The following is a 21,489-nucleotide window of genomic DNA, read 5'->3' on the forward strand; positions in this document are numbered from 1 at the left end:
AGGATGGCATTGCTGATCCCCTGGTGCCACAGCCAGACTCATCCATGAAAGTCATCTTCCACACCTCCAGTGAGACTTTCACCCTTGGATAAGATGTTATAGCAGGGAGGGCGATTATTCCTCTTGCAGAGTTGAGCTTAGAGAGAGAAAGGCCACATCTGAGCAACCAAAGAGGTCCTCTGGAATTAACTTTCAGGCATACCTATAGGCAGGTAAGCTTCTCCACTACATACATAAGCTTCACAAGGGCAAGGCTTAAGATTAATGGGTTGGCCTATTGATTTGGTTGTCCCTAATGTTTGACACAGTATCAGGGGTTTCCCCAGTGGTAAAGTTTAACAGTTCCATATTTTTCCCCCATCTCTCAAGGAACTTTGCAAATACTTTTGGATTATCTACTTAATATATTCTAGGATGTATCCAGACATTATATTAAGACATACAGGATTAAAGGCTTCATTCTTATTCTGGGTTCCCTGTGTTTTGGTGGCTTAAATGAGCTATCCAGACATATTGAGTTAGATTATATGCTACAGAAAATGTAGGTTGCGGACAAAATAAACCTTTCTTCCTTTGGTCTCAAAGAGTAGTGAGGTTTTAAAATATAGATAATGTTTTCCTTACTTCTCTGTTCTGAATTACCTTAATCCCAACCTGATCAGCTTCATTCTTATCTCTAAATAACAGGTTATACAAATATAAAACAGCCGGCTAAAATTCAGAAATAATAATTACCCCTCTGGACTAAATGTGACTGCTGTAAGAGCTTACAGCCTAAACCCTGGTTTTCTTATAAGCATTTTCTAAAGGAGACCATGAAATAATTGCTCTTTTGTCTCTGGCTTATTTTGCCTCACCAAATGTCACACAGGTTCATTCACAATATTGCATGCTTCACAACTTCATTCCTTTTTGTAGCAGCACAATATTCAATCATATGTATACACCATCGTTCACCAGTTTGCTTCTCAGTCAGTGCCTCCTTCAGCCACTTGCATTCATCAGGCATCAGGTATAATGCCCAAAGTCCACAGTCCATCAAAACTCTCAATTACAGATATTTTTTTTTGTTCCCAAGATAAAGAAAACCAACAAACACACCATCACCAAATAGGAAATCTAGATCTCCCCTTAACTCGTCACTTCCCCCATTATTTAACCCTGACGTTACTGTGGTACTGCTGATGTTTTCTTGTTAAACATCACCCATAGCATGAATAGCAGTTTTACCCCTATACCCTGAATGTAAACATTCTTTGTACAAGAATCATACCTTTGAAGTAGTTCATGCAAGAACTTATTTATATTTGTAGTGTTAATCTGTGTGACACATAGGTCTATACAATCCCTTTCAATCATATTCACCTTTAATATAGTAATATTACTAACAGATCCACAAGTGAACCACTTTAACTTCTATTCCCTTACATTTCAGTTCAACCTCATTAGCTAACCCATCTTTAGCTTCTATGTATCTAAGTCCCTTATATGCTGTCTTATAAGCCTCTGATTTTACCTTTACCATGGTTCTAAAAGTGGAATCATACAGTATCTATCCTTTTGTATCTGGATTATTTCACTCAGCATTATGTCCTCAAGGCTCATCCATCTTGTCATGTGCTTCAGCATGTCATTTTGTCTTACTGCTGCATAATATTCCGTTGTATGTATATACCACATTTTGTTGATCCACTCGTCCATTGATCTGCATTTGGATTGTTTCCATCTTTGGCAATTATGAATAATGCTGCTATGAACATCAGTGTCCAAATGTCTGTTTGTGTCACTGCTTTCAGCTCTTCTGGGTATATAACAAGTAGTGCTATTGCCAGGTCATAGGGCAACTTAATAATTAGTTTCTTAAGGAACCGCCAAACAGTCTTCCATAGTGGCTGCACCATTACACAATCCCACCAGCAGTGCATAAGTGTCCCAATTTCTCCACATCCTATCCAACAGTTGTCTCCTGTTTGTTTTATAGGAGCCATTCTTATAGGTGTGTGGTGGTATCTCATTTTAGTCTTGATCTGCATTTCCTTTATAGCTAATGAAAATGATCATCTCTTCATGTGCTTTTGAACTGTCTGTATTTGCTCTTCAGAAAAAAATATCTATTCAAATCTTTAGCCCATTTTATAATTGGGTTGTTTTTTCTTTTGTTGTTGAGTTGTATGATTTCTTTTTATATACAGGATACCAAACCTTTGTCCAATGGAGGATTTCCAAATATTTTCTCCCATTGAGTTGGCTGCCTCTTTACCTTTTCACAAAGTCTTTTGAGGAGTTCCCATTTATCTATTTTTCTTTTGTTGCTTGTGCTTTGGGTTTAAAGTTGAGGAAGCTACCTCTTATCACTAGGTCTCAAAGATGTTTCCTTTGATTTTCTTCTAGAAGCTCCTTTCTAATTTTTGAAAGATAGAATTCTTTGTTGATAATTTCTCACTTCAGAACTTTAAATATGTCAAGCCACTGCCTTCTTCTCTCCTCCATAGTTCATAAAGAAAAATCAGCAACTTCATCTTATTGAGGCTCTCTTGAATGTGACACATTGCTCCCCACTTGTGGTTTTCAGAATTTTATTTTGATCTTTAGTATTGGACAGTTTGATGATCATATGGTACAGTGTGGGTCTATTTGGCTTTATCATATTTGAAGTTCACTGAGCATCTTAGATGTGTGTATTTTTCACTAAATTTGGGAAATTTTCAACCATTATTTCTTTGAATATTCTCTTTGCCCATTTTTCCCTTTTTTTTTCTCTCTTTTTCTTCTGGGACTACCACAATGTATATACTGGCATGCTTGATGGTATCCAATGATTTCTTCAGGTTCTGCTCACTTTTCTCTATTCTTTCTCCTGTGGGCTCCTCACACTGAATGATTTCAGGTTGATTTACCTTAAGGTTCATATTTCTTTCTTCTGCCAACTACTATCTGCCCTTGAACTATCTCTAGAATTTTTATTTTTTTTTGTTACTATGGTATTGGGCTCTGTGGTTCTTTTTCAGAATTTCTATATCTCTATTGATATTCTCTTTCATCCATCATTTTCCTAATTTACTTTAGCTCTTTGTCCATATTCTCCTTTATCTCCTTGAGCAAATTTACAACCATTTTTAGAAGCCATTGTATGGAATGGCCCAGGTCTGATTCTCTTCATTGGTGGTTTCTAATGCTTTAATCTCCTTTGCCTGGGTCATTGTTTCTTGTTTCTTTGTATGTTTTGTAAAGTTTTTTGAAAAATCTGGATATTTTGATATTGTAATATGTTGCCACTGGACTCTGAGGCATCTGTTCCTTAAGCTTGTATCCAGCTAGTATTGTGACAGAGCTTTCTTTGATTTCAAGGAGCTAGAAATAAATAAGTAAATAAATAAATAAATAAGCAAACAGATAGATCAAAGGGAAGGAAAGAAAGAATGAATGAATGAAGGAAGGAAGGAAGGAAAGAAGGAAGGAAGGAAGGAAGGAAAGAAGAAAGAAAGAAAGAAATAGAAAGGGAGAAAGGGCATAAAGGAGAAAGGAAGAAAGAAAGAAAAAAGGAAAACACCTCTCCAGTCTTTGCAGATAGACCTGTTGATTTCCTTTAGAATTTACCCACACAATGGATTTAGAGATTAGCTCCTGGACAAAGGATAGGAGTCTCCCAATCCTAGAAATTCCCCTATATACACAGTTCCAAATGTTCCCTCTTCCGGAAGTAACTGTTTTCTTACTGTCTAGGGCATTGCCCTTGTAGGTCTTATAACCAGCAATCCCTTGCCCCAAAACATTCTGTTGGAGAGTTCCATGAGCTGCGGGCTACCTGCAGGGCAAGATCTGATATGTATGGCAAGTCTCTTATGCCACCACCAGACAGATTGGGCCTGCCATTAAATCGCCCAGCATGTGCACGAATGTTACACTGCTCCCTGTGGAACCAGGATCAGGGTCTACACTGTGGGTGCCTGTTGACTCCACTCCAAGCCAGTAGGCGCCCGGGGGTGGGAGGAAGGACATGCACCCAGGGTGCTAGAAGATTCTATTGCTTTTAAGTAGCCTTTTTTTTTATTTTGAAAACGATCAGTAACAAATATAATTACAGTTACTGAATTCTTATTTGCTATCTAAATGCTTTCTTTCTGAGATATTGAATGTAGCCCAAAGCAAATATTTATAGCTATTGGAACTCACTGACCTGTAATTCAGAAACCTTGTTCCTTTAAAGCTGATGTTATATTTGGAAACTGTATAATCTTCACCCTGTAACTAGACAACTTATGACTGGCCCTGCTTGTATTTCCTTCTCTAGTTTTGCAAGCTTGACTTTGGGTGCCCTTGCACATAGCCCCCTGAAGTCTGGTGCACCTACATACAGCCCCCTTAATGATTATTAATGAAGTAGCACAAGTCAGCCCAGGACTGACCACCTTGCTCATTATCCTAAACCTGCCTGCCTTTATTTGAATACTAAAAAACACTAAAAGTTTCTTCAATTCAAGGAGACAGATTTATAGCCCTTAGATCTTGGCTTTGTACTTAGCAGCAAACTCTTTCTGTTCTCAAAATCCTGGTTTCTACTGAATGACTCTGTGCACACTGGGCAAGGACTCACTTTTAAGTTGTAACAATTTGGCACCCAATGTGGGCCTCGGTCTCTGATACCCCAACCCAAGAACACCGCAACCTCACAAAACCGTATCAGCCGTTGACCCTCAGCGAGCATGTAGACTTCCTTCTCCAGAGCCTCAGCAAATGAGACTCAATTTCATCCTTGCTCACATTGCTGATCCCAATGGCACTTCAATTTTGAGGAGAGAAATAGTCCTGGGAATAGATGTCTTCTGGGTGAGTAATTTTGCTAAAATGTCTGCTCTTACACAAAATCTACCTGCATTCTGATTTTCAGTTACCAGGTTAAGACTGTAGGTTACTTAGCCCTATCTTAGCCCAGCTTGGTCTCAACCAGGTAATATTGGGTGCATATCTCAGCACAGGCATGTAAGAGTCAATCACTAAAGTGCTCACTGAGCTGGTGAGCACTGGTGGGTGTGGGTTTGAATTCCACTCTGCTTTCCTTTCGTTTGCCAGTTTGCAGTTTAGAAGATCTTTCGTTAGGGTACTGAAAGAGAAATTATAACCATGAGAAATGTTAATTGTACTATCAACAATGGCTGCAGCCCCCTAAAACATACTCTTGATAATTGGTCAACATTTGAATATGAAGCTGTGAACTTATTTCATGCAAAACTACCAGTCTTTGATATGATTTAAAATCAAAAGAGAAATGGCCTGAGAAAATTATAAAAGAGAACTAAAAATGGGATGCAATCCCATATATACAATCTCATATGCCTGCCTCAGAATAAGAATTTGCAAAAAAAAAAAATTGCAAAATTATGGTTCAAATTAGTGAATTTTATATTTCTGTGTTTCTGTGTTTTGTGTCTAACTTTCTTTTTGAATCTGTTTGATGAATATTTTCCTACCTCTGGATAGTAATATCAAATTAACAAATAAAAACTCTTAAGAGAGTTCTATTCAAATTGCTTAAAGAAATTGGGGAAGCTGAGCTCCTGGTGCTCTTTGAAATCCTCCTGTCTCCTCCCTCTGTGTCCTCACTTAGCCTATCTCCCCTCTATAGTGATAAAATTTCCTAAATCCTCCTGAGACTCAGTAGGTCTTGCAAAGAATTCGATCTTATCATTCAGACTTATGAGCCTGATACTCAGACCTTTGCCAATTAATTAATGGGACTGCTAATGAAGGTCATGCAGCAATTTAGATAGACAAAACTATTTGGAAAGAAAAAAGTAAGAAAAAAAAAATCCCCTTGAGATAAAACTGCAGCTTAAATAAGCCCCAGTAAACACTCTAACCACCAAACTTCAAAGCACTAATACTTGTGATTGTTATAAAAAACTTAGACTTTGAAAAACACTCCCTAAACCTTCCCCCCAAAAGCAGTACACGCACCTCCCAATGTTCTTTGCTCTCTAAATCAATACACTTCTTTCTGAGAATCTTGTAATAGGAATGGAGAATAAGCTAAAATAAATATTTTGAATGCTTATTACTTAGGTCCTCATAAATAAAGGTAATTCATTAAGAAAAAAACTCTCTCCAAGCTTTGTATGAATTAAACTTGGATGCATACTTAAAGATTTAACAAAAATGTAGAGACAAACTACCTTCATAGATTTCAAGATTCATTCATATACAATACATTGCTTTTTTTAATAGGGACAGTGTAATGCCTATAATTATCATTAATCCTTATTGAGAAACTATATATTGCTGTTTCACAGGTGCATTGACTAAGGTGTTGTAAATATTTGGACAAATCTACCTGTACAAAACATGTTTTTATAGTTTCATTTGTACAGTTTTAGTATATTATTTAGACAGAACAAGGAATATTGGTAAAAACTTCATGCCAAGGAAAACAACATTAATGTTCTCTGTTCTGTTTCCATGTTAATCTAATTAGACCTGATAGGCATATTACAGAATTAATGTTCTTAAAGTTAAGTAACTTTTAAACCAGACAAATCTGTATTAAAAAGAAAAAAAAAATAGAAAAACGCTGGCAGCTTTTGTAAACCTGCAATTAAATCATAGCTTTGCAAGCCCTCCCTACTTATCTCCAGAAAACTATGTCAGAAATGTATCCTTGTGTTTCATAAAATATCTTCCTGAGATACTGACAAAATAATAAACCGAAGAAAATAAATATTTCTGAAAATCTCTCCATGAACTAAATACAAGCGTACAATTCTGTTTCACTTAAGTATGTTCTCCCTAATGTATAGATTTACTAATCAAATAAGCTAATATTGTATCTTCTAAGTCTTTAAAATGAAAAAAATATATATATTTGCATTTAATCAAATTGAGTCATTATTCTGACAACTTTGATTTTGACAGTAATTTATGTTATAGGATATTTGCTTGAAGACAGTTTCTAAAATAATTTCGGCAACTTAAGTATATAAAGTATACAGGATGTGTTTTTTATTAAGGAAAAAAAAGGGTGATTTTGTCCTAAAATAAATTAAGCAGAAAATGTATGACTAGAATTGAATAAATATAGAAAATGGTAAAAGGTTCACAGAAAAAATAAAATTTATTTCTTGTGGTCAGAAATAGGTAAAATAAGATGGGCCTATCTATAAAATTTTATAAAAGCCTTAGCATCAAACAATATACTGATGCAAAACTAAGATTTCATTTTCTCTCTATTAAAATGACAAAGTTTTCTTGAATTGTTGGTCTGTTTTAGTAAGGGATTATAAAGTTTTTTCCTGAATAATCAATGTAAAAAGCAGAAGGTCTATGTTTTCTCAGAATAACTTCTTATAGTTTATAACTTCACCAGGACCTTATTTGTTTCAGAAAAAAAAAGCAATGACTCTATGTCATATCAAAATAATATCTCCATTGATGTTTAGCTTAAACTTATCATACTGTATTGTCTTAAAAACAGGTCTTCTCACTTTTAAAAGAGCCACATCTTTTTTTAAACTTTAGTTAACTAAAGAACCAAATATTGTTTCACAATAACTCTTTTCTTGATTAACATAATATTCAACTAAGGGTCAAAGCCTAAAGAATCTCTTTTTATTTCAAACTGTTTTTGAAATTTTCCAGGGTGCCCCTAAAAAATCTCAAAAGATTTGGTCTTTCACCTTGTAGAAAGGAATACTAGAAATATTAAGTTCATTTAATTTGGTATGAATTGTATAGGGAACGTTGTCAAATTAAAAAAGACTTTTTAATCTTCTGAGAGTTGAATTTATATTGATGAAATATTATTCATATAAATATTTAAAGATTATACAAAATTCCTAGAAGCTTAACAATGTTCTTACTGTCCATGTTATGTCCTGATACTGATCTACATGATATTAGACAATTGATTTGCTTCAATTACATAGTTAGACAATAATGCTACCTAAAATAGCTACAGGGAGGTATGTTTTTCTCTTTGCATAGTTAATATCCTGTGAAATACTGAATGTTTAGCAATAACACTGGGAACCCTTGTCTCATTCTTACTGCTTTGGTTGAGAATATTTTTCATTTTTACCTCCACGTATGAAGCTTACTGTAGTTTTTTGGTTCACATTTTAGCAGAGTGGGAGACTTTCCGTATATACTGAAGCTTAATTTTTTAAAAAAAATATAAGCAAGCTTTAGCTAGACCCTTTTATTTTAACCTTCTTGCAATCTTCAAATAAACCTGACTGTGTCATGATGCAGTCTATTTATACCTCTTTGGCAACACCATAGTGTGCTTATCTCCCATATAAACTAGTCTTAAAGTTTAATGGAAGTGCAATTACCTAGAATAATAACCAAATCTTTGTGAAGGTCCAAAAAAAAAGCTCATGTTCATATCTGTGACTCTCTATATTTTAATTTTATTAAAACATGATAGAATAATGTTTTGGAAGGATAATGCCCTTGTGTTGGTGCAGTACAAAAACAAAGGTAAACAACCAGTTGTTTGACTAAAACAATCAGTTAATTCTGCCAAAGAGGTAGAATGTGAGGGCACTAGCTTCAGGAAGCTAATTTTGAACTAACTCAGAAGTCAGTGTGACTTTTGCCTAAAGATTTACTTATCCCTAATTTTCTATTAGGGATAAAGTAAAACAAGGCAGAAGTTTTCTCATCCCTCTACTCCTGTATTCCTTTAAGATTCATTGACTCTTACCTATAGTAAAGGTCCTAAAAAGAGGAACTGAAGAAAGCTAAGGCTTGTAGCTCATCATTATTCAGCCTTTTAGTGAGTTCTATACACTAGTTACTCTTCACTCATTTCAGTGGGTTAAGGATACCTTAAAATAAAGACCTTCTAATTTGGTCCCCATTAATTTTATTCACTCATCATCCTTCATGCATTCATCCTTTATCCACATTAGTCGGGCAACTATTATTCAACCAGTACTGGACATAGCAGGGAACAAGGCAAGGTGCTTGTCCTCATAACATTATAAGCGAGGTGGAGAGAACAGCACTAACTGAAAACACAAATGATCAAGATTGAAACATTTTATAAGGAATGACTTGAAAGAGATTGCCTGAAGGATATATATTAGATCAAATGGTCAGGGAAGTCCTACCTAAAGAGGTAACATTTGAACTGAGATTTGAATGGCAGGAAGGAATCAACCATGTTAAAAGTATTATGAAAGATGTTCTATAGGAATAGTGTGAGCTAAAGACTTAGGAAAGGACGGAGTCTGATGGATTCAAGGGACAGAAAGAAGGCAAAGCTTCATGGACATGGCCTTCCTTCCTCCTAGAGTTAGCCTTCTGATAGATGTTCTCAGGATTATAACTTGCTGCAAGGCCCAATAGGAAAGTGGTATTGGAACCCTTGTCACAATTAAATGCAATCTCTCTACTTCTTCATGCTGCTTTCCACCTCCATCTTAGCATTTTCCTCATGATGCTAATTCTGGCCAGTTGTCTGTACGTCTCTCTTCTCCTCTGTCTTGGACAATTCTTGATACGGAATGGGAAAGTCTGTTGTATTTATGTGCTTTTGGGCCCAGCTGGCTGATATTTTAGAATACATGAGGTATTCAATATAATCTTATTTATATCTATCATTTTGTCTTCTAGTCAACTCTTATGAATGGCAAAAAATTACTAGAAGAATCCTGTGGAGGAAAATTGGGTGCCAAAAAAATATAATTGAACCAAATGTAAAGATAGCAAACTAAATAAAGGTTCTGTAAAAAGAAAAAATATATTACAACATCAATACCCTTCAGATACATACATATGGATTCCAGTAACTCTGTGAGGGTGACCAAAAAAACCCAAAAATACCACAGTGGGTAAAGAATTTCCTCATTTCAACACAGAAACATTTTTTTAAGGCATTGCTAAATTTAGAAGGTACATGTTTGGTACAGTACATAGTTTTGGGAGCCTTTGCAGGAAAGTTCTTAGAACATTTAGGAAAAAATTTTAATGATAACAAAATATCTAAAGACATGCCTGAAAAAGGAATGTTATTTAAAAAATAAATAATTGCCTGGAAAAGAGACAACCACTCCTCTTCCACATAGGAAGGAGTGGAGGAATTTGCCCCTGGGCGGATTCCTGTTAGGTAGGTCTGTTGATTGACTTTGGCTAAAAGTTTTCAAATTCTTAATGTACTTTGTTTATGCATGTACAGGTGACTTTTAGCACTTTTTTGAATAAATGACAGGAGCGCTTTTAGCCAAAAACCACTGATTAGAGCTGTTTCCTCTCTAAGTGGTGTTCAGAATTGTCATGAACGCTTTTTCCCTGCCTTCATAGTTTCTCCTATAGTGCTAATTGTTGTCAATAATTAGAATTTATGCTTATTTTAAAATTGAATAATGATAAATATCTTAATTCAAAAACTGAACAGAAAATAAACACACTAAATATTGTGACATCTTTAAAAAAACAATCTATTTAAGCATAGTACAGAAAAATAATTTTGTATCAGGTCAAACTAGATTTCCTGAATCAGCCACGGACAAGACTGTAAGATCTTGAACATACACTATCACTTATATTAGCTGAATATGCAATGAAGTACAGTATACTTTATATGTTTCAATTAAATATTGTAATAATAACTGAGGTCATTAATAAAATCATAAAATTGCTACTATAACAAATTAGTAAGGTACTACAACACACTGTAGTAATAGCTGATGAAGGTTGAATGCTTACAATAAGCTAGGCATAGTGAAAATAATTTTGCATGCATTACTTTCATAAATAGACATAATGGATAGGTACTTTATTATCCCTAAGATTCATAAATGTTATTAATGAGGCTTAAAATATGTTACTAACTTGCCCAAGGTCATGGAGCTAGTAAATGAAGAACCACGATTTTAGTTCAGTGTGTGTTTTTAAAGCCTACATCCTTACCTGTTAATTTAATGTGCTTCTGCTGGATTTCCACTGGCACCATACTCTTTTACCTAATTTCCCATGTAACACATACTCATATTTGCAGGAGAGTTAATATGATTTTGGAGTACAGCATGTGGCCACAAAACAGAATGTTTCTCTGTGTGAAGTTAACTGATCTATTCAGAAATCAAGAATGCGACCTTGGTCTTATTAATAACACCCTCTAGTTACCTGAGCTTACTGGCCCTGATTACGGGAACAGATGGCATGCCTGAGACTATACAATAGCACATAAATATTCTGGCAGGGAATAAATGAGAATATGTGAGTAAAAACATCATTGTCATCACTTGAGAACCAACTCTGTGCTCCTTTTCTTTCCTCGTTTAACCATTTCTCTTGTATATGATCATCTAATATTCTCTGACAGATATGGCATATTTTGATCACAATTATCATCATAAAAGAAAGTAGATGAATTGAAGTTTGATGACCACTGAACCAAGGGCTTGTGATGTGACTTGACTTGTCCTTGTATAGAGGGTCTGAGATACGCAAAATATTGGAATAGATTAGTGAGAATGAAATTCTCATTCTCTGGAAATACTGTAAATGTATAAATGTGATCCTTTACTAAGGATTGGACATTTTGATCCTTTAGATCAACAATTGCTTCTATCATGTAGCTAAAATCTATTCCAATACCAAAGAACAAACTATTTAGAAATGTCAAATTCAAAGTCTTACTTCACTTCTTTATAAAGGCCTCACAAGTCTTACACATTCGAAACAAACAATTAATGTAACATTTCTTACTAAAATCAATCATATTGCATCAATCACTCTAGCTCCAGATACTATTTCATCATCAGGAAGAAAATTAAATATGTATGAAAGTAAGTCATATATATTTTGAAAGAGCAAATGGTAATACTTTCCATTTTCATACTTTCTTTCACTTTTTCTTTCTATTCAGAACAAATGGTATTATCAGTTGATCAAAATCCATTTAATTGTACCTCACTGTTATTTAACAATCCCCCAGGGCTCTTACCTCTACTTTGTGGAGAAATCTCAAAACAAAGGGTCACATTTCAAAGACTCTAAAACCTGCATTGCTTTTCCAAACCGACCTGAGAAATGAACAAGAGGAGAGCAATGCCAAAGAGCACTGGAGAATGTGGCAGAATACCCACATGCCCATGCAGCAACTGACACTGCAGAGTAATTATTCAAGAAAATATGAATGAAACACCTTAGCCTCCTCTTCACTTGTCTATGGCATAAAACTTTCTATTATAAGTAACCATGTTTCAAGTCACTGCTGCATAGTTATGGTTTCCTTTTATTATTTCTATTAGGTTTCTGAAATGTATGAGAATTTTGTAGACACATTAAGATGAAAATGCACTGCTATACAACGTGCTTTTTCATTTGAAAAAGTATTACTAGTATACGAAGGTGAGAAAATAAAAGCTAAGCACAAAAATTAAAGCTTATTGTACTGGCACAATTTGGGCATGAATAGAATAATAGTTTTAACTGTTTGGTTAATTGTTAATTTGGTGATCAAAATTCAAATCCAAAATAGGATCTTGACTTCATTAATGCATAACTAAAATGAAATTTTATTTCTTTATATAATTTTTACAAAGAAATCTTCCAATCTTTGCTTAATAAATTAACAAGAATTTAAAGAAGAATAAAAAATAAAAATCTTTCTAGAATTGAATAATTATGTATTTTAAAAAGAATGAAGACATAGAATAGCACATGATAAATGGTTACAGGAAGACCTAGAAAAAATTAGTACTGATATTAATACATCATTTTTCATTAATACTGCCAATACAAATAAAACTCTTAAGAATTTCATAAACATGTAAATATTTTCAACAATATTATTGTGTACTGGTGTGTGTGCATATATATATATATAAGATTTAAAATATCTCTTATCATCATGAGTAGGCCAATTATTTTCAAATGATAATTTTAGTGCAACTCCAATCAAATTCTCAGGGTATTTTTAAAAACAATTTGATGTATCAATTGTGAAATTCATCTGGAAGAATTAAAAAAGTGATTTGAATATCCCCACTACATATCAAAACATGCAATGAAAGGTAAGATAATGCATACATCTGTTAATTTATTCCTGAGCATTTTATAATTTCTATTCTATTAAAAATGGAAGTTTTAAAATTTAATTTTCCAAATTTGCTGTTAGTATATAAAAATCCTATGTGCTGCAATTTTGCTAAGTTCCCTTATTAGTTACAGCAGGGTTTTTTTCTTTGTTTTTCCTTAAGATTTTCTCTACAGATAATCATGAACTCTGGAAATTGAGACAGATTTATTTTTCCTTTCCAATATTTACAATGTTTATTTCTTTATCTTATTGCACTGAGAAGAACTGCCTGTACCAGGTTGGATAGCATTGGTAAAAACGGGCATCCTTGACTTGTTCCCAATTAGTGGAAAGCATTCATTATTTCATCGCTAAATATAATGCTAGCTGAAAAAAAATATTTTGCAGATATTGTAACAGATTAAGGATGTTCCCTTGTAATTTTAAATTGTTCTGAGTGTTTATCATCAATCATGTGGAATTTGTACATTTTCCTGCATCTAATGAAATGATCATATAAGATTTTGCCGTTCATTCGTTCTTTTTTGTTTGTTTTGTTTTTTGCACGGGCAGGCACTGGAGTCAAACCCAGGTATCCGGCATGACAGGCAAGAACTCTGCCTGCTGAGCTACCATGACCTGCCCCTTTCATTCTTTATAATTTGAAAATATACGGATTGGTTTCAAATGTTACAATGTACAAAAGAAAGCCAACCTTGCATTCCTAGGATAAACACATCCTAGTCATAGCATATTATCCATTGGTGGATTTGGCTTGCTATTATTTTGATAAAAATTTTGCATCTATATCCATTAGCATCATTGGTCTGTAATTTTTTTCCTTTTTCTTTTTTTTTTTGTAATAATGTCTTCATCTGGTTTTAACATCAAGGTTGCTGGCCTCATGGGGCCCATTAATAAGTATTCCCTCTTCACCCATTTTCTGGATGTGTTTGTGTAAAATTTGTATTTGTTTCTTAAATATTTAATAGAATATACCAATATATCCCTCCAACATGATGTTTCATTATCTTGGGGATAGGTTAATTATTGGTATTTCCCAGATTTGTTATTACTATTGACTTCTCATTTAATTCTGTTTTGGTGAGACAATATACTCTACATTATTTCAATCATTTAAAATTCATAGAGACCTTTAGAAGGCCCAGTGAATGGCCTATTTGGTGAATGTATCATATGTACCTGAAAAGAACATATTTCGAAGAAATGTTTTATAAATAGTAATTATGTCAAGATAGCTGATAAAATGTTATTTTTATATTTTGCCTGTTTAGTCAATTTTTATCTAGTTATTCTATTAATTTCAGAGTGGTGCTAAAATCATTCCTTTTGATGGCAAAATTTTCTATTTTTCTTTACTATAGTTTTACTTCATATTTTGCTATTAGGCACATTCACATTTATGATTATATATTTTCTGATAAATTAGATCTTTTTATAATGAAACCTCTTTCTTTTTTCTATGACAATACTCTTTGCCTTGAAGTGGATTTTACCTGTTATTAGAGCCTTTCCACCATTCTTATGCCTACTGTTTGAATGATATCTTTTCAATCCATTTACTTTCAACTTTATGTTATTACAAATCTTCTCTATAGAATATAATTGGATCTTTTTAAAATCTGTTCTGACATTTCTACCTTTAACATGGATTGACTCTTCTGATAACATTTAATGTAATGATTGATACAATTGGTCCACATTTTTAATATCTGATTTCTCTTTCTTCTTTCTTTTGTTGTTGTTCTTGCTGTTTTTCCTGTGTCTTTCTTTCCTGACTTCTTTTGGACTAAATGGACACCTTTTATAATTCCATTTTAACTAAGTATAGAGCTTTTACTTACATCTCTTTGCATTATTTTTAGATTTATCTAAGGATTTCAATTTACATTCTTTATTTTTCCCACAATTATATAACACTTTCCATAAAATATAAGAAAAAAAATAGCAACAGTATAGTTCCATTTACTCACACAGCTTTTTATGCTATAGATGTTGTATGTGTTACATTTATTTATACTATAATAATATAATACCACATTTGAAGAAATTGAGGAAGGGGATCATCTCTTATATTTACCCACGTATGCATAGTTCCATTGCTCTTCATTCCTTTCTCAGAAGCACAGAGGAAGACTTGAGTTTCCATTTGCTATTATTTCCTTTGACATAAGAACTTCTTTCAAACTTTCTTGTGATCTGTTATCAAGAAAGTATTACTTTTCTTTTCTCTCAGTATTTATATTTTGCCTTCTCTCTTTAAGAATATTTTTTATTTTGCTAAGATGCTCAAGCATATACCATGCAATGGTTTGGCTTAAACAATGGGAATTTATTCGCTCATGGTGTGACCAGGAAGATAACCAAACCATAATCAAGGGAATGTGTTCTCCCCAAAGACTGTGGCATTTTGGGGCTCATTGCTGGTGATCATTTATTCCTGTCACATACTAAGGCACAGGGCTGAATCTTCTGGTCTCTTCCCACTCTTCCAGATTCCATTTCACTTCCTGCTTACTGTGACTGTCTATCTGAATCTTATTCTTTTATTAAGAACTCCAGTAATAGGATGAAGACCTATCCTTATTGAGATGGGACATAACAGTCATAACCTCATCAAAGGGTCCTATTTATGAGGTTTACACCACATTAGTGGATTAAATTTAGGAACATGCCTTTCTGGGATATATACAACTTCAAACTACCACAGATATTTTCACTGACTACAAATGTTAGGGCTGACATTTTTATTTTCTTCCAGTATTTAAAAATATTATTTTCTTATCATCTGGTCTATACTCATTCTGATACAAAGTCAGCAGTCATTTAAATTATTGCTCCCTTGTATGAAATATGTCATTTTTTTTCATTGGCCACTTTGAAGATTTTTCATCTCTTTTAGCAGTTTGACTATGATATATCTAGGTATGATTTCTTAGTGTTTATTTAGTTTGGATTTGTTGTATTTCTTAAATTTAATCAATTATGGCTCTTCAACGTCAAGAAATTTGGAGACATTATTATTTCAAATTTTTTTCTGCCCCCTTTTTAACTTTTAATTCAGGGACTCAGTACACATATTTAAATTTTCTGAAGTTTCAAAAAGGTCCCTGAGGCTGTTTATTTTTTTCATATATTTTTCTCTGTATACTGGTTAATTTATATTCATATTTCCAGAAGTTAACTAACCCTTTGTCATCTCCAATTTGCTAGTAGCCCCATCCAGATATTTATTTCAGATACGGTATTTTTCAGTTCTGTATTTTCTATTTGTTTCTTTTTAAAATTTCATAATTCTCTTCTGAGATTTATTTCTTCTCATACATTAAACAGGTAAATTTTCCTATGTAACCATGAGCATAGATACAACAGCTACTTTAAAAATCTTTGTCAGCTAATCCTACCATCTGGGTGAAATAAGGGTCATTTTCCATTGATTTTCTTTTCTTTTAGGTATAGGTAATTTTCCTTTGTTGTTTGTTAATTTGGAAGGATATTTTAGATTTTATCCTGAATATTGTGAGCTATACATTGTAGGCACTTTTTATTCTATTATGTCCCTCCGAAGAGTAATTATATTTTTCTTTTTACAAGGAGTTATCTTGCTTTAACTCAATTTCAAACTGCGAATAGTTTCCTGTGCATGGAATGGCTGTTGAAATTTCATTTCAGTTTTTTCGGCCTTAACTGAGCTGCTTGGAACCTGTCTAGGGCATGTTCAGTTCAGGGATCACAGAGATTTGAGCAGAGGTTATACAAAGAATTTAGGTCTTCCCCTCTTTCTCTCTCTTCTTTCCACAATTTTTCCTCATTTTTCAGTTTTTATGGTTGCTCCAAATCCTATCTTCTGGTTTTCAAGTCTGTAAGACTTGAAACTAGTAGAAAACTGTAGGTTTTCTATGCCTTTTTAGTCACCCACTAGAGCATAGACTGGAGCTTGTATTAATCTAAAAGGCAAAAATTCTTACAATATAGTTTCCTCCTTTCAAGTGGTGGCCCCATGCCAGCATTTCCCTGTTTTTGTCACTCTTTCATGCCTTCAGAGAATTATGTTTTATATCGTATCTACAGTTTGTTGTTATCTGTGGGAGGCTTGCCCTATTAAGAACTTTTTGCCGTTATAGGAAACTGGAAACATTACAGCAATGTTTTTAGTAGCAGAAATTTGTAAATAACACAAATGTTCGTCAATAGTGGAATGGATACATAAATTGTGAGACAGTCACAAAGGGGAGTGTTAAACAGCATTGAAAATGAAAGAGCTACAATGACATGCCACAATATGGATGACTATTAGTGTATTAGTTGGGATAAGATACATTATGCTACTGTAAAAATGATATAAGTTCATCTCAGTAACTGAGCAGAAAAAGAAAGGCTTAATTTTGCGCACATTAATATTGCCACTGGTCTATAGCAGGGATCAGCAGACTTTTTCTGTAAAGGGACAGATGCTAAATATTCTAGGCTTTGGGAACCATAAAGTTTCTCTCATAACTGCTCACGTCTTTGAAGGACAAAAGCTACCATCGACAGTAAATAAACACATGGGCATGGTTGTGTTTCAATACAATTTATATACAAAAACAGGCAGTAGCTCAGATCTGGCCTGTTGGCTGTAGTTTACCAACCCCTGGTCTCAATGATACTCAAGAGTTCCTGGCCTTTCTTTGTTCATTCAGAAATGCCGACCACTTTGTCATACCATCTTAACAGTCCTTCTTCAAAACCACACTACTCTGAAAAAGGAGCACTGGAGGGAGTTGCAAAGTGGAAATTAATTGCTATAGCCCAGAAGTGACATGCAGTACTTTAAAGTATTTAGAGTCTGTCAATCAAAACTGATTATACATCCCTAACCAAACACAAGAGGGTTTGGAAAGAGAGGAGACACTTGTGAGCTTTAGAAGTCTAACTTCCTTTTTAAAAGGAAGCACCAGAATACCATAAATAGTATAAATACTATATTATTATAGAGAAAAAGCAGCAAAACTACACTATATAGTAGTTAGGCATTTAAAGATGTTCAAGGATACTAAAAAGAAAAAAAGAAGAGCAAATATGATAAATTTAAAATTAGTATGGTGTCTGTCTTCATTGGAGAGGTAGGCTGACAAAGGGAAGCAGCTCATAGGTAAATCTAAGTTTTTGGCAATCTTTAATTCTTAGACTGGACAGTGTGTTCATGAACATTCATTATCACGAAAGAAAAACTTTCAATATAAAAGTTACACACTGAGACATTACTTTTTTTTTTTCTCCAGCATGGGCAGACACAGGGAATCAAACCTGGGTCTTTGGCATGACAGGTGAGAATTCCACCACTGGGCCACCATTGCCTGCCCAAGCTGTTTGGCTTTTGCATTTTGCTTTGTTTTGCATGGGCAGGCACTGGGAATCAAACCCAGGTCTCCGACATAGCAGGCGAGAATTCTGCCACTGAGCACTATCGCACCACCCAGAGACATTCCATTTTACTTCTTCAAAAAAATAAATCCTCAAAGCAAGTTAGATCTTTATTTTATATGCCTTCATAACTTGCCTCCATTGCAATTTAAAATGCTTCTATATAGTTAGATTTGTTGAATAATCATTGCCTCCATTGCACTGTAAACTCCATAAGAAAATGACTCTCTCTCTTTTTTTATTAACTTCCCAATCAATACTCACCAAATTCCTGTAAGTACTTAATATTCTTTGAATTCATGAATTTTAAAGCACAGAAAAGAAAGTGAGGGAAAAAATTAACCAAATCCCCATTCCTTAAAACTAGTCTATCCCACATTAAAATAAACCATGTAAATAATTTTGTGGGACTGGATAATATTACATTCAGTAATTTTTCCATAGTCATCTTAGCCCTTGCCTTGGTAAATAGCAGAGATTCATTGCAGTTGCTGATTCTATTGCAACTATGATAAGAAATCATGGGACTTAGCCTCTTTATCAAACTTTTCTCTTAGGTTTTATGCCCATAATACAATTTTCTGGGGAAACATTAGTATAGTTTTTCAGGTCCTTAATTATTACTGAAAAGATGCATTTTTATTTTTGATTGTATTAAAAACATCACTCAACAGAAAAAGGACCTGTTAGAATGAAAGGTTTTAAGTTTCTGTTGTTGTAATTATATTGAGTGCTATCTTGTTTTGTTTTTTTTTTTTTTCCTTTAGTGGATATCAAAGGTGCCATATAACAGGAAGGTTTTGAGACTTCAGACATCTTCTCTGACAAAAAGGCATGATAGATAATAAAAGGATCTTAATGCTTCAGAAGGGAGGTGTCGGAAGGTACAATAGAGCTTCATTTAAACCAAGAAATGCCTTTATGGAAAAGGTAGACTACAAGAGCAAGAAAGAGCTGTTTTCAAGAATGCTTATACAAGATGTGCAAGATGTGCAAGATGGGGTTATAAAGAAATCTATGGGCTCTGCGAACTGTGCCTACTCTTTCCCTAACAGGAAGCAACTCAAATCTAGGTAGTGGGAACTTAGTAATATGAGTTTCTGGGAACATCTCTGTGGACTCAAGGCAGCTTATTTTTTAGCCCAGATCTTCTCTTTTTTCCAGAAAAAAGTAGCCAAATTCCATTTTCATTAAATACTAAATGGAAGCAAACTGTAAACCTAAACAGTGTGAAAGAGTAGCAATGAAATGATTTACAAAATGGGTGCTTGCAAAAGATCAGGACTTGATGACATAAATTTGGGATGTTGCATAATCATTTGCTATTATTTTTGGAACTCTGAGAAAGAAAATGGAGAGAAGAAAAGAGTCTGGCAATGGTAAGGGAAAAATATAACATATTTTGAAATAAAATATATTCATATTTGTAATGATGAGCATTGATCATTTTAATATAAGGGGAAATGTCAATAAAAACCAAACATCCCTTATCTCTGGACATAAAAGCACAAGATACATTAGCTATGGTTTTGTGCTTGGATCCAACTTAATTTAATCTCCTACTATTATAGAAAGAGTATATACTGAATGGATAAACAGGAGATAACACGCATCTGGCCTTTGATTGTGGTTTTCACCAAAATATGTTTTTCTTGAAGGCCAAGATAGTCTAGGCCAGTGGTTTTCAAAAAATGGGTAGCACAGTATCTTTTCTTCAGATTAAGTTTTAATCTAAACCTCAGATTTACAATGAGTAAAATCATTGCTCCCCGGGTTAAAGGTGATGTGTCAGGCGCTGCCTCTGCCCTCCTGAACCTCTTTACCCACACATGTTGCAACTGTTGAAGGGCACTCCAAAGCCAGGTAATGAATTAGGCTTCAGTGGGACTGAAATGTAGGGTAGGGGTGGAAAGGAAGAAATTGCTGCCATTAAACCTCCATAAAGAGCCATATATATGATAACTACTCTTTTCCCTCACTTTAGAATACTTTTTGTGAAACCATTATCTCATGATTTGTAGGTTTTAAATTGTGTCATCACAATTATAGCTACTCTTTCTTCTCTAGGCATCAAGCACAGGCCACATGCATTTTACACATCATTACAGAGCCTGCCATCTAGTTATTTCTTTCTCCAACTGAGCATGAAGAAACTAGGGCTCAGAAAAGCTAAATTCCTTGTCTAAGTTAAAAAAAAAAATGCAAAAAAAACACTCAGTGGCAGATCCACTCGGTGAAACTTGGCCTCGTTGTGATTAAAATGTGTTTTTTTCTTTATGGAAATTTGCCTTCTAGTGAAATTTTACCTATAGAAAAACTTGAGAATCAGGTTCAAGCATCTTTAATCATCAATAAAATATCTTATCTAACATAGATGTATTTAAAAATATATTTTCCTCCTTTTAAGCATTTGATCAATGTGATAAACAGATATTTACAGTGCCTAAAGTGCTAAAGCATAAAATAAAAAATGAACTTAATTGATGTCTTCGTAGGAAGTGCAATTTTTTCCAATTCAGATTCACTAATGGAAGCCCCTCTCAGAAATTAAGTGTGGCCAAAAGAGTAAATGCTAGAGGCAAAGGGATATAGCATTATTAGAGATAATTGGTAAATCAACAGTAAGTACTATTTGTTTTGCTGTTTCATTGACCCTGTCAATTTACTGAAAAAAAATTTAATTATTTCTGCTTATTATGACTATCTAAATGAATGTTCAAATTTTCTTAATCTCATTTTGAAGACATAATTAACTAATTCTGTGGTGCAGCAGTTAAATAAAGAAACACTTGCTTACTCTGTGGAATTCAAACAGGATTTCTCACTAGTGACATGAAACATTATATTAGCATTATGCATGTTTATTAGAACTTTGCTGATTGCACAATATTTTGTCACATATAGGACATTTGAACCCCCAGTGGAGCATAGGGGACAGGACAACAGACATGAAAGGGTGGACACATTTAAAATGACCTTGTGATAATGCCAGAAGAATGTGCTCTAAATTTTATTCACCTTTCCATAAAAGGGACTTA

At 34.0% G+C, this 21,489-nt stretch overlaps 1 protein-coding gene across 6 annotated transcripts in view; it reads left to right on the plus strand.

The window, feature by feature from the left end:
* Positions 1-21,489, plus strand: part of LOC143684874 (uncharacterized) — a 118,513-nt gene that overhangs the window by 37,674 nt on the left and 59,350 nt on the right. The window contains exon 5 of one of the 6 annotated variants that reach the window (XM_077162282.1): positions 19,219-19,621. The exons of the other annotated variants lie outside the window; for them this stretch is intronic. The gene's annotated coding sequence lies outside the window, so the exon portion shown is untranslated. Of the gene's footprint in view, positions 1-19,218; positions 19,622-21,489 lie in introns of those variants that run through there. 6 annotated transcript variants of the gene reach the window in all.

The sequence above is a fragment of the Tamandua tetradactyla genome, chromosome 5 (genome assembly GCF_023851605.1).
Source record: "Tamandua tetradactyla isolate mTamTet1 chromosome 5, mTamTet1.pri, whole genome shotgun sequence".
Classification (NCBI taxonomy): Eukaryota; Metazoa; Chordata; class Mammalia; order Pilosa; family Myrmecophagidae; genus Tamandua; species Tamandua tetradactyla.